This window comes from Lepidothrix coronata, unplaced genomic scaffold (genome assembly GCF_001604755.1).
Source record: "Lepidothrix coronata isolate B3197 unplaced genomic scaffold, Lepidothrix_coronata-1.0 Scaffold102, whole genome shotgun sequence".
Classification (NCBI taxonomy): Eukaryota; Metazoa; Chordata; class Aves; order Passeriformes; family Pipridae; genus Lepidothrix; species Lepidothrix coronata.
Genome location: NW_016690282.1, coordinates 2,036,471 through 2,050,319, shown reverse-complemented (window position 1 = coordinate 2,050,319; position 13,849 = coordinate 2,036,471). Strand labels below are relative to the sequence as shown.

At 41.3% G+C, this 13,849-nt stretch overlaps 1 long non-coding RNA gene across 1 annotated transcript in view; it reads right to left on the bottom strand.

Moving 5' to 3' along the window:
- Positions 1-13,849, bottom strand: part of LOC108501532 — a 120,448-nt gene that overhangs the window by 98,196 nt on the left and 8,403 nt on the right. The window lies entirely within an intron of this gene.

Genomic DNA, 13,849 nt, shown 5'->3' with positions numbered 1-13,849 from the left:
GACCCTGCCAGGGTAGAGCATTTCAGCTGGGAACCTACCATAACTCAGATCTCAGTGCTTTTGTTAGCATGCTGCTAACTGCTGGCAGACCAGCCGTGTGTGCTGTAGAGTGCAGACTCAGAAAAGCTGAGAAAGAAGTAGCTTTCTAGACAATTCTTCACTTGCTCAGAAAAAGGGCACTGAGAATGGGGGGGGTTTATCTCCCTCACCCGTGGCAGCACTGTGTGTTGATGCAAAAGCCAGTGCTGTAAAAAAACCCTACTTCCTCAAGGCTCACACGAGAGAACAAGATTAAGTAGCCTGTTTGGGAGTCTGTGTTAACTGAGATAGTTACACAGGACTTAGAAGCAACATTATAGTACGGCAAAGTTCAGCACAACTCTACGTGAAGGAGGCAGCATGTTTGAAACCAGCCTGTACATCTCTGAACTGCGCAGTGCTAACGTGCCCTGATGCACCTAAAAGAAAGTTCAGATACAACTGCTTAAAGTACAGCCACAGTTTAGCTCATCTCAATACAGCCCAATTCCACCAAGACCAGCACGAAGACATAAAAGATTTTTGTAACATTTTTTTTTTAAGATCACTGCATTAATTGGATACTTCTCATCTTACCCAGACTAGTGTTTCCTTCTTCTATACTTTTGCAGTACCCAGCACAAGGAAGTTCTTTGGTGTTAGAGGTGAGCTGCAAACTCTGTCTAGTGCCTTGAGAAGTTCAGCTGGAAGCTACATTTTGGAGAATTAAACAAGCACAGGATGCAAAGTCAGTGAATAATATGACTGGCATCAACAATAGTAAAATATTCCATCAGATTGGAGCATGTTTCCAAGCTTACAGCTTCCAGCCTTTACTCATGACTGCAGACTATTGGTTCAAAAGACATATGCTTGGACTGCAAGGAAAGGACCCACTGGAAGGCTGAATGCAGCCATGATGTGCAAGAGGGTCTGTGAAGACACAGAGCCATTCCCTTTCCCTCTGACCTAGCATGTGTACTATTTGGCCTGGGTGAAACTTCAGGTGCCAAAAGACGCATTAAATCAGCCTTGATCAGAACGCTTTGTAACAGTTGCAATTGTAAGCCAAAAAGCAAAAACCTTATCAGGTTGATAATCCAGGCCAACTAACACATGAATCAGGTACATAGCACAATTTGTAGATGGCTTTACTCCTTTTGTCTGTGCTCCTCCAAATGCACCCACTGCACTGTACTACTGTGATCCAAAACCTAGTGCTTTTTTCAGCCATGAACTAAGTCTATACGAGGAGTGTAGGAAGGGCATTAACCTTATTTCCTCCACATGCAAAGGTCTCTAGGGCACTTGAAGTCCAGTACTTGAGCTGTGGTCAGAGAATACTCAGCCAGCACCCCAGGTAGGAAATTTGACTACACGGATTATAAAATTACGTAGATCATTTGTTAGTTGTTTTTTGTCATGAAGAGTGTGGCTAAGCATATCATAGAATTAGAGAATGGTTTGTGTTGGATGGAACCTTAAAGATCATCGAGTTCCAATCCACCTGCCATGGGCAGGGACACCTTCACCTAGACCAAGTTCCTCAATTCCCCATCCAGCCTGGCTTGTTATATTAAAAAAAAAAACAAAAACAAAAACAAAAAACACCAACTTGATATCATTCTCTTTCTCTCTCAGGAAGCAAATTAAAACACTCTCAAGCTGCACTTTCCACAGCTTCCTCACAGACACAAGCTTATGCAAACTGTATCTCTTTGTGTCTTTAAACCACTCTCTGTGTATTTGGTCTTCTAAAATGTCACCAGGAAGATTTATCAACAATTCACTGTGGAAACAATAGTGAAAGGAGAAGCTGACCATTGGCACTAAAAAGCAACTGCAAATTGGGCAGGCATGAACCAGGTTAAGCAACCAGCTTGTACATGAGATTTAAGATGTTGTTTTCTCATCTTTCTCCCTGCTGCAGCTGCAAATAGAAGAAATATGCAACTTGGATTAATATTTATTTAAAAAGTGGAATCTGGCAGGGTCCACACACTGAGGATATTTGTACTCTCTTTGAATTGAAGTATTCTGAATTTTATTAGCTCAGTTACAAATGGTGAAATGCTCTTAGTCAAAAGATTTTTGTGGAAGGCAGAGATTGCCCTTTTTGAAGGTGAAGCAGGAGATAAAAAAGATTATGGTGCAGCTCTTCTTGGTGCTCTGTGTGTCCATTATCTAGGCTGGATATTAACTGCACAGAATAACCTTTGGATGCTCCACATGAACCAGTATGCTATTTTCACATCCAAAGAGGACACCAACACGGTGCTGCAGCATCCCAAGTGGAACATTGTTGCTGTTGGATGTTGTCAGGAACATGTCTGCAGACACAGTCCCTCACTGCATCCTTTTTTCTGCTGCATCCTCCTTCACACTGGTTCAAATGTATTCAGTACCAGCTGTGTTAATCGTTTCTGTGAATTGTGTTATGCCATCTGTGCCACTACTACCTTGCATTATCAAGAGAAAAAAAGTCCTTGGCTATATATGACTCTGTGTTTATGTGTGTGTGTGCAATTTTATTACTGCTGTGCAACTGTGATGTATTAAGGTGGAGCAAACTGAATATTTAGACATTTAGCTTGTTATGCCTGAGGTGGATTTTTATTGGAATGTGATATTTCTATTATATTCTTAAGCCCCAAGTCCAATATGTGCATCTTCAGAACTTTTGAATTCAAAATACAGTCTCAGAAAATTAATATTTTAGATACATTTGGTAGTTCTAACACTTTCGTATTAACAAAAAATACAGACATGCCGCAAGCTTGTTCCAACCACCATTTCAGCCAAAGAAACATTTTATTTGACTTTTATGGGAGTCAAGTTGGGCTCATACATTTTTTTATTGGTTTAAGTGAAACCATATGTCTTCAGGTATAAGCAGGAGGATGCTTGAATGCCTCATTCAAATTATTTGGCACTAAAGTTTGGTTTTATGTAGTACAATTTCTAAATAACCAATGCCAGAGTATGAAGTGGGGTCTAGACATACTTCCCATGTCACTATTGTTAGTCAAGTAACTGAGCACTGATTTAAATGTGGCAGATCTGGAGATGTAAAAATAATGTGAGTTCGCACTCCATTTTCTTAATAGTTTATCAAAAGAGTAATAGAAACTTACTCTTTAAAATAAAAAGTGATTTTTATTTTATCATTTTATCGTTAATCTCATTTTCACCTTTACTATTAGTGTACTACCATGTAAACAAAATCTAGAAGGTACTTACCAAAAAAATCCTGCCAAATCTGGCAGTGACTGTCTTGCGTATTCACCTAGACATGTCACCAGTACAGGGATGGCAATTAGTATATAGTCTGCAAGAAAGTTCCCATGGATAAAGCACAAGGCTGTACCTGCCTTTGCAGATCCAGAGGAACAAATCTACATGATGCTCAGGACAGATTAATGCACAGGCATGTGCCCGGGGCTCCAGCTCTGCTTTGATGTCAACAACATTTGTGCTTTCCTTATTAAGAAATGCCTTTAGCCCTCCTGGCCATGAAGGAAAGCTGGAAATGAAAACCTGCATGTCACGGATAGAGCAACATCTGCTTGAATCTGCTGTCAGCGTCCAGCAGAGGGAAGGGCTGTACCTAAAGCTAAAAGGAAATTACAGGGACTTTTTTTTTCCTAAATAAATAAAGAAGACAGAAAAGATTTTTCATTTTTAAAAATTCAGCTTTCATGGATTCCATAAAAAGAGCACTGACAATCTGAAAATATTTTCATTTTTCAAAACTTACTCCTATAATAAGACAACTAAATGGAATATTTCAGATAGTTGGTTTTATTTTTAGCAAATATACTGCAAATAAGCTTCAGTATTCAGTCAGAAAGGAAACTAACTGTCCTGTTACATTATCGCTAGTGTAGACAGAGGTGGGGGGAGAGAGACAGACCCTTCACCAGCTGCCCCTAACAACCCTCACAAATCCATGGCCAGATTTCTCTTTGGCTGTGAAGGGGATTCCTCAGTGCCTTGTTTTGGTCATACACAGCTCAACTGCTCTGCACTATGTTGATGTGTGGTTGGGGTAAATTTTCATTTTCTCCTCAGAGTAGACTGTGGAATTATTTACTGGATCAGAAAATAACATTACTTTTGTAGCCCTTTTCAGTGCCTCACCTGTGACTGACAGCTCATCACGAAAGGAGGTTTAATGAGCCAGGAGTAAACCACAGGGAGGGGTCATCTGCCTGAGGGCTCTTGTCTCCTCCTTTCTGGCCTGAAAAAATGCCCTTTCTTACCCCTTAAAGTTGTCTGAACTACACAGTCCTCATCTGCTGCCTCCTCCTTCTCTTTCTCCATCTGTATCAGAGTGCCATGATTTGTGTCATAGCCACTATGGTTTTAGTACCTACTGGGACTTGCAGAGGATACAGACAGTGAGCCAAAATGAGCACAGGGAAGGGAGTGGGAGGCCACAGCTGAAGAAGAAGGAGTTCATGCAAATGAGTCACTTTTCAGGTAATTCATCAGTCCTGCCTGTGAGAAAGATCATCCCACCTTCTGCAGGAGTCTGCCCGTCTACAAAAGCTTTTAGTATGTCCTACTGCATCTGCCTCTTAATGTATGAGCAGAAGAAATCTCAAGTCTGGCATTGCCTTAGCTTTCCAGTCCTTGACTCTGCAGCCTCAGCTACTAAGGTTCTTTAGATGGACTTTCTGGTATGTAATTTTATGGAAAAAAATCAGACAGTGTACTTGAAAAGATAGCAGGTGGGCACATCACTACAGAAATCTTGCTTTCCTATGACAAACTGCAAGGGAGAAAATAAAAAAGCCCAACTATATATAGCCTAAACAATTTTCATGGCCTGTGTCAGTGGCACATCAGAAAATACAGAAATGTATTTAAAATGTCTGTGGTTATAAAAACATGAGATGGCTTCTTGCGGGAAATTTATTTGAAACGTGTTAAAGTGGCTATGTTAGACGTCACTCAGAGGAACCAAACCAGGGCTTTTCTGCCCCAAAGGCATAGGCAGCTTTAGCAGCTGGAGCTAAATTTTGGCTCAAGTTTGTGTAGTTCATGGGCTACATCACAGAAGGATCTGCAGTCAGTTGCAGGTCAGAAGTGTTCATTTCCCTGAAGTCTGAGTTCTTGTGCCACTACGTGAATGGAAATACCATGACTCAAAGAGCAACTTCAGAAGAAAAAACCCCCAGCTCATGCTTTTGCCCTGTAATAGGACAATTTATTCTGGTATGCAACTCAATTCCCCAGCAGAACCCCGTGTGCCTATGTAGCTTTGGAGATGTCCTGCCCCTTTCCAAACCCTAATGGTGACTTGCTGCTGCCTTCCAAAGATCCTGTCATCCCCTGAGTCACAAGAGCCTCTTTCTACCCCTGCCTCTGCCACTTCAGCTCTTGGTCTTTCTCTAGAGGGATGCAGCAAGGAAGCTCTTAATGGGTCCCCATGGGACATCACAGAGAAGTCCAGGAGCGAGGAAAAAATCAGGCACATAATTCATGACTTGCCTCAGGCAAAAGGGGGCAAACAACAACAGCAGCAACAAAACCAAAAAGCTCTTCTCTCTAGAGTGGATTAATAGGAGTTCCCACTGGAGCCCATTAAACAAAACAAAATGCTGAAAGCCTAGGAATATTGTGGACTTCATCATTTTCTCAGGATCCCCAGGGATAGGACAGGGAAAGTTGCAATGTTACCAAAGTGGAGGGAAGGAGCCTGGGAGATACAAGAGCTCTGCCAGGTAGGAGGGTCTCGTACCTCCTCAGTAAGTGGATGAACGTCTCCTTTGTGTGCCTGCAGGTGATATTTTTCCTTCTCTAGTCTGTACATGGGTATCTTGTGCTCTCTCAAGATTTTCCAGGGTCTCAGCAGACTGTTTGCTTGCTTTGCCATTCTGCCATCTGGCCAGCTTGTCACAACTGTCCCTGGCAGAGGGTGAAATTTTGATGTATTGTCTAAATTTGGAAGTGACATTTTCCCCAGGTTTTGTAAGCAGAACTAAAGAATTGCTACAATGCAATTTCTTTTACTCTCTCTTCACGGAATTTGACCTGAATTTTAGCAGTGACGAAGATGATGTGTCGACAGGACAGGTTACAAGGATATTATCTCAAGTCTGCTCTGCTGATGTTTCTTGCTCCTGCCCAGAATCTCCTCCTGCTATCGAGACTTTTTTTATCTACTGCTTTCACTTCTCTGTCAACAAGAGTTTATTCTCCTCTGGGGACTCCCTTTGTATGGCTCTGAGGACATGATTGTAACTTTCCCCATTATTAATTTCTTTAAAACTGCATGTCTGGGTGCTGGGAAGACTGAAGTTTAAAGAACACAGGAAAACTCTCAGCTTTTCTTGTGCTTTCTAGAATAAGTCACCTAAAAAATGAGCTTTAGTGACCAGTCCTTAACTGATTTTAATTTACTGGCTTACCTTATAGATACTATAAGTTCTCTACAGTTTCCTGAGGAGGGGAATTGGAGAGAAAGGCACTAATCTCTTCTCCCTGGTGTCCAGTACTAGAGAGCATGGGAATAATTCAAAGCTGAGCCAGGAGAGGTTTGACTGGACATTAGGAAGCATTTATTCACCAAGAGGGTGGCTAAAGACTGGGACAGGCTTCCTAGAGAAGTGGTCAATGCTGCAGTGTTTAAGAGGCACTTGGACAATGCCCTTAATAACATGCTTTAACTTGCTCAGCCCTGAGTTGGTCAGACATTTGGACTAGATGCTCATTGTAGGTCCCTTCTAATAAAAATATTCTATTCTATTCTATTCTATCTGACTGTTTCTGTAATTCTTTCCCACTCAGCAAGGCTGCAGAAACCCATCTATGGGAAAAATCAAGTTTGTTCTTGGCTTTACTGTGTCAAGTAACTGAAGGAGAATCTTTGCATGCAAATCAGGTGAATAAGAATACCACTTTTTATTCTGTGACATCTTTTTATCATGGAGATGATTCGACTTAAAGATGAGGATGTAAGACAACTCCCTCTTCCCCACCTGGGCTGCCGCAGCCCCAGAGTGCTATCCCACAGGACATGCTGCCCTCTTCTGCTTGGCTTTGAGAGGCAGAAATGGTTCAAGCAGTGATCCTCTAATGCTGGCTCTGTCAGCCTGAACATTGAATTAATTAGTGGCAACTAAAGCACTGTTTCACAATGCTGTTTGCTAAGCCTGTCATGTGGAAGGTGTTGCCTGGTTAAAATCTGTGCAGGTGTCAGAGCCAGTTGGGAACTTTATAACACAGCAGTGCTTTTTTCTTGTGGAAATCAAAGCAATTTTAGAGAAAGGCAAACTTGTACACACCATGACCATCCCAGACAGCTAAAAACCCTCTTGCACATACAGTATAGAGTTTCTTTATTCCCACATAAATTATCTATGTAGTAACTGCTTTCCAGGATACCTCACAGACTGGACTGCTGAATTTGAGAAAAGTAGCTACATGAATAAAGGAAAGGGCTTTGGATAAAGTGAGTTTGACAATATAATATAACTATGCCTCCTGTCAATCAGGACAGACAGAAGGCTGTCATACAACTTTTCCTAAATGTTTTTTTTTTTTTTGCAAACAGCTGATTTTCCAGTTTCATCTATGAAACCAGGAAACTGGGTCAGCAGGAAAGGTGCATTTGCTCTGCACACACAGAGCACTACATCAGCACCCTGGTGTTGTTTGGATTCGCTGCTATTTAAAAAAAGAAATTAAAAAATTTCTTCATATTCTTGAAACATGTTGTTCCAATAGTCTATAAAAGATAATTTTTCTTGTCTGAGATTACTACTTTATTTAAAAATAAATTAATTATGGTGGAAAAATAATTTGAAAATTCAACAGCAAGACAAAACATTTTATTATTATCAAAATGGAATGTTCTTATTGAACTGAGACTAATGTACTAAAAAAACCCCAAATTTCTTTTTTGAGTCCTTGAGAGCTTGACGTTTTGTTCTGGTTTGGTGTGGCAGCATCTCTTGAAATCTCAAAATCTGTCCAGCATGAGAAGGCTACTTCCCGTGAAACTGTACCCAGGCAATACTGAGAATTCAGTCTTCTCAGGAATGAGACAACAACTGATAGCTCCACCCCATTAGTATAACAGGAGAGTTTTCCATACAGCCAACTCACTGATGGTCAGCTAAACCTCATTGACTTCTGCCTGAGTGCTATGCTCACTTGGTCCATCTATGCCTTTTCTTCACATAAACACATGGAAAAAAGCAGTCCAGTGCACATGTGGTTAAAAACAGAGGACAAAAAAAAAAAAAAAGTCAGTCTCACACTCTCAATCTCTGCATTGCATAGTCAGTTTGGGAGGGGGGGATGTGTGTACTGTACTCCATTCATCTAACTTTTAGATAATTAATCTAAACTTCTTGAATTTAGATTAATTTAAATATAGGGAGAGAAGTGCATCCTGAGGGATGCTAGGAACATTTCTCTCCGGCATTTACCTGAGGATAGCTTGCATTGCTCGTTTGGAAGCGCCAGTCTCTTCCTCACTGGGAAATGAGACAGCTTGCCATGGCACTGTTTCAAAGATTATCTTCTTCTGGGCAACTCCATAATGGAATATGCAGTGAAGACCTAATTCTTTAATAGCAGGTGCCACTACAAAACAGCAGTTCAGCATAGCCCTAGTGATTCCAAGGAGGATTCAGTGCCTTCTCCATATCTGGGTGATGATGAACCATTCTGGGTCATGGGAAGTTCATTTTCATGCATCACTATGGACATTTATTCACTACCAAACTACAACCAATTTGAAATAATGAGCTACAGGTCATGGACTTTCTGTTTTACTCTGTTATTGATCCCTGTGGCTTTCCCCCCCCCTTTTTACTGGAGAATTTGGTTTATTTTGGTATATAAGGACTCTGTAGCCTTCTTCAGTAGGTGGGGGAAGGATTGTTGTTCTCCCCATGTTTGCAAGTATGGACCTCATTAAGCATATCCTTCTTTATTTTTAACTTTCCATCAGCCAAACAGTACGAGAATAAAGCTAGTTTATAGCCATGCTGGACAATTCTCCATGGCAATTGCTGCTCAGAGAGGTCTGAATTGTTATGAAAAGGACAACCTTTGATGTCTCCAGCCCTTCCCACATATAACAGCTCCTGCTCTGTTCGAAGCAAAATGCTCCCCATCATGGATTAACTAAAGATTTTTTATAGAAAAACTTCTACAAAGGGCATGAGGGGCCCAGCAGGGGAGAAGAAGCATTGCAAAATATAAGAATGGATTAAACAGAGGATGAAGTTACTAAAAAACTCCTCCAAAGTATGAAATCAATGACTTGGGCTCAAACTGTTTGTGTCCTTCCTCTCCTGCAATCCTGCTGCTGTTGCTATTATTTTTGGCTTGGGAGAAATATTTTTCTGAGTCCATTTCACTTTGATGGATTATGATGCCATTTTAAATGTCAATTGATAATAACTGTGCCATAAAAAAATCATAATAAATGTTATCAGTTTAAACCTAAAGTATCCCTTTTATTAATATTTCTAATTTATGAGCTTGTTGAGAAATCTACAGAGACAACAGGGCTAATAAATCTGAGGTGAAAAGGACTCCAGGAGCAGGCTGCATGGGCTTTATGCTAGATCACTCCCAGCTGTTGAACTTCGAGACAACCAGAGCAGTTCAGATGTCACTGGGGAGATTGTTGGAGTCCAGTAAGGCATAAAGGATGGAAGGCAGCCTACAGGGACATGAGGATCCAGAGGTGCTGTGGGCAATTTGCAGCTGCACCGTCACAGGCAACTGCCGGTGTCTCTGACTGCCTGAGCTCATTGACTTGCTCTGAACAGCTGACTGAGCACAAGCCCTCGGAGATGAGGTGGTGTGAGCTGCAGCATCCATGCTGTGCATAAACACTGGACAGCTCTGACTCTGAGTCACGTTTGAGAATGGGAGATTAAAGGAGATGTTTCAGAGGCACCAGGTGGAATATCATCCTGTTGTTGTCTTTATCTAGTGAAAGAGACCAGTGGGGCAGGAACAGTCCTGCTCCATGACTGACAGCGTAAACACAGTTCTTCTAATTTGAGATAGGTGCTATTGGACAAAAAACTGCAAAGTATTGATATCAAGTTGATTTCAAGTCTATACACCCAGGGTTTTTCACTTTCTGAAAGTACTCGATATTTTAAAAATCTCAGAGGTTTTGTGGACCTCTAGGTCTGCTTGGCAAAGAGAGGATGAGCTGAGACAATCAACACGGCATGATTTTGTTCTAGACAGCTCCCTTCTGCTGTACAGAGTTGCCTTCAGAGCTCAGCAATCCCAGAGGAAGATATGTTTCCTGCCTCATGGAATTTATAGACTAAATTAGACGGGTAGCAAATAATTGTAACAAATGAGAGTCATCTGCATTTCCAGGTCAAGCAGAAATATAAAAACATCCCCAAACTACCATGCAAAAGTCATCATATTAGAACTTGGCAGAAAAATAACTTCTTCATTTTCTGGTAATTTAAAAGTAAATAACTTCTTGTTTTGAACATAAATAGTTTGTTACATTTCAGCAACTCAATCATTTGAAAAAGGGGGTCAGGTGAACTATTTTAATTTGCAAAACGTTCATTTGCATTTCAAGCGTCTATTTTTTGCCACTCATCTTTATTTTAAAATAATACAAAGCAAAGAAATTCCAAACTAGCAGTCATTCTAAAGACAGTATTTAATTTTTTTTTTAGTTAATGAAATAGTATTTATCACTGGTTTTCTATTTTTGTATTAAAAATACTAAAACGTTCAAGTCTTTTGGTACTACTTAAACATTTTGATATCAAAACTACATTTTTTTCTGGAGAAACTTCTGTACACAAAACATGGGATTTCTGCAACCTTACACTGCTGCTTTCAAATCCCCTTTCAAGAGTTTATCCTGTTTCCTACTTTAGTGCTTGTTTTGTTTTCCCATGTAGAAGAAGAAAAATATATTTCTCAGTTGGCATTGCCTTCAGTTTTAATAAAAAAGAACAATATAATAAGACAGAACAAAAATAAAGCCTTCACAAAGATGCTTTCAAGTTGTAAATTTGCATGTGAGCATCTAATTTAAACATGCAGAGAAAATCAACTTGTCGCTGTGAGCAGCAGGGAGGTTTAAAGTTGCAGACTGAGACAGAATAGTTATACAAACATGCACAATTTGATTTTGTGACATGGGACTACAGGATTGTCTCAGCAGGTGCCTGCCCAGAGCAAGTTGGTGGCAGTGGAGACAGGCAGCACACACACTCTGAACATGGGGATATGCTGGCTATGTGTTGCCAGTGTGATCATTTCATCACTGAGATGAAAACTTGGGGTCTGTCTGTCTCAACTCTCTTCAGAAATTTTTCAACAAGAAAGCACATGTATTTCTGCCAGAAGGCTAAGTTTCTTCCTTTTAAAACAGTGTCTGTTTAATGCAGCAAAAGTGGAGCTGGGGCAAGGACAAGAGATAGGAGGTGTATTTTTTGCCCTGGGACTCTCTTTGCTAATTTACTCAGCTAATTTACCCAAAGATATGAGTCGTCTCATTAGGAGTATTGGGACCTATCAGACTTTCCTGTCAAATCCTCCTCCTCCTCCCCCTGCAGGAGGAAATTAGCCCCTTGAACACATAAGTTTTAATAACAAACCAAAGCCAAAGCTTTCCACTGCAAAGGAAAATGTGGCCTTGCTTCATTTAACAACTGAAGCAGACAAATCCACGAGTTTCACTCTTGCACCTTTGGAAAAGTTGACAGCACGGAGACTTAAGAAACAGAGGTCCCTAGAGCTAGTTCTCCTGTGCCTGAAACTTCCAAGTAATAGGTAGCACAGTAAACATCAGGGAGTTCAGGCATTGTCATGTATACTAAATTAGTACACTTAAGGCTGGGTCAAGGACTCTCCAGACATCTGAGAAGTGAGTAAGATTTGAAGCCCTTGCTCTGTAGGAGGCCAGTAAAACCAAGAAGAGTGGCTCCCTTTTTAGTGCCTCAGGCAAACACAGTAGGGAAAGTAAGGCGTTTGCAAAAGAATACACCAGGTTTCTCCTTGTGCTTTTTAACGGGCTTTGAATCAGGAATCACAAGGAAAAAAGGGGAAACCTATTATTAAATAGGCAGTTTTAATCCAGGGTGTAGACTCAGAGCACCTTTCTTTCCCTTCCCTCTGTATACAGATAGCACACTTACCTAATTCTCATCCCATAAGTTACCCACTCTCTCATTCTGCCTAAGCAAAGAAGGGGAAGACATCCTTTTTCGTGTGCCCAGCCAGGATTACAGACACCAGCAGCAAAGTTGGAGAGGACAAAGCTTGGCCAAAGAGGCATTGGTTGAAACAAGAAGGTGTTCCCTGCTTACTGGAGAGGGCCACAAGACCTTTTGCATCCTCATAAACAGCTGCCACCTCATCACACAACCATGAAGGCACAAGATCCTCCTTTATAAAAACGGCAGAGGGATGCAAAAGGAACAAAGAAAAACACTTCCCACTCTACCCTATGAATGTCATCATTCTGAAAGATGCTCGCTTTTCTACCCTGTTGCCTGGGGAGAAGCTTGATTAATAAAATCAGATAATTAAATATTCTTCATCACGACTGGCTGCACCAATTTTAACCTCTTCTATTGTTCTTTTCCCCACCACCCCCACTGTTTTTCCAGTATCTAGAATCTGGAAAAAGCCGAAAGCCTTTCATCTTATCAGGTGTGGTTTATTGCCCCCTGGTTACACAGTAATTTTGGTTTCCACTCCATGAAAAGGTCATATGATGGGATATCAGCTCAAGAATTGTCAGTTCACTGGACAAATAAGGCAGGGCCTGCCAATACAATTATAAGAGCCCGATAAGGAAGGTGCAGAGGAGAACCAACAGGAGAGAGATAGGCAACTTTAGCAATTTGAAAGGTGAGGGGCAATCCCCAAAGAAGGCAAAAAAGCCACTGGGGGGAGGGAGTGGGAAAGAACAGGAGTGCATCTAACCACACATTCTTCTCAAAATAAAAATTAACAAGAAGATAGAAGTGGCTCAGGAGAGGAATCACTGGTATTCACCAGCATTAACCAGGAAATCTTCTCCCCCTGCAGTGGATGCCCAATTGGGAGGCATAAGCAACTGGTGGGATGATTAAAAAGCAGGCTTGCCTCACAGCTCAGGATAGAAATGAAATAATGTTTTATCTGCATAGGTGGGAGGTAGAGGGCCCTAATTCTGATTCCTACACATGTTGCAAGAGCCATCTCTTTTTTCTTTTTGACTGATAAGATTGGATGACGTTGAAAAGCACCTGCTTGGAAAGTTCAAAGGGTTTCCAAAGTAGAAGAAAAGATAATCTGAACCAAAGCTGATGGTTGGGAGGGATGGCTGAAGAATAACCTGGCAATTGCTGTGAGGGAGATTTTGATATGTGACACTTAGTTGTATGCAAGAGAAGTTTACAGGTTTTCTCTCTTGCTAGTAAGTGACACAAGGGATAAATATTTGTCATGCCAATTATTTCTTAACTTTATCATGGTACAAATCCAGTGGGCTTTTTGCAGGTTTCAGCCTGAAAGCGTAAAAGGAAGATAACTGCCCCACAGACAGGATTTACCAGCAAGAAGCAACCCTTCCCAGGGCATTTTTCACCTGGGTCTGCAAGGAGCACACCTCCTCCTGGAATGGCCATGTGATTGTTCAGAGCTCCGTAAATCTGAGTGCAGGGGAAATGCTTGGCAGCAGGTGGGGTTGATAAGACTTTTAACCCCCACCTCTAATGCTGTCTTCCCCAGACACAGGAGTGCAGGTCTTGGTTCCAGCCTGATTAGCAGAGGGGAGCAGGTGTGTGTGCTTACTTGTGGGTTGCCTTCGTCTCTCCTCCCA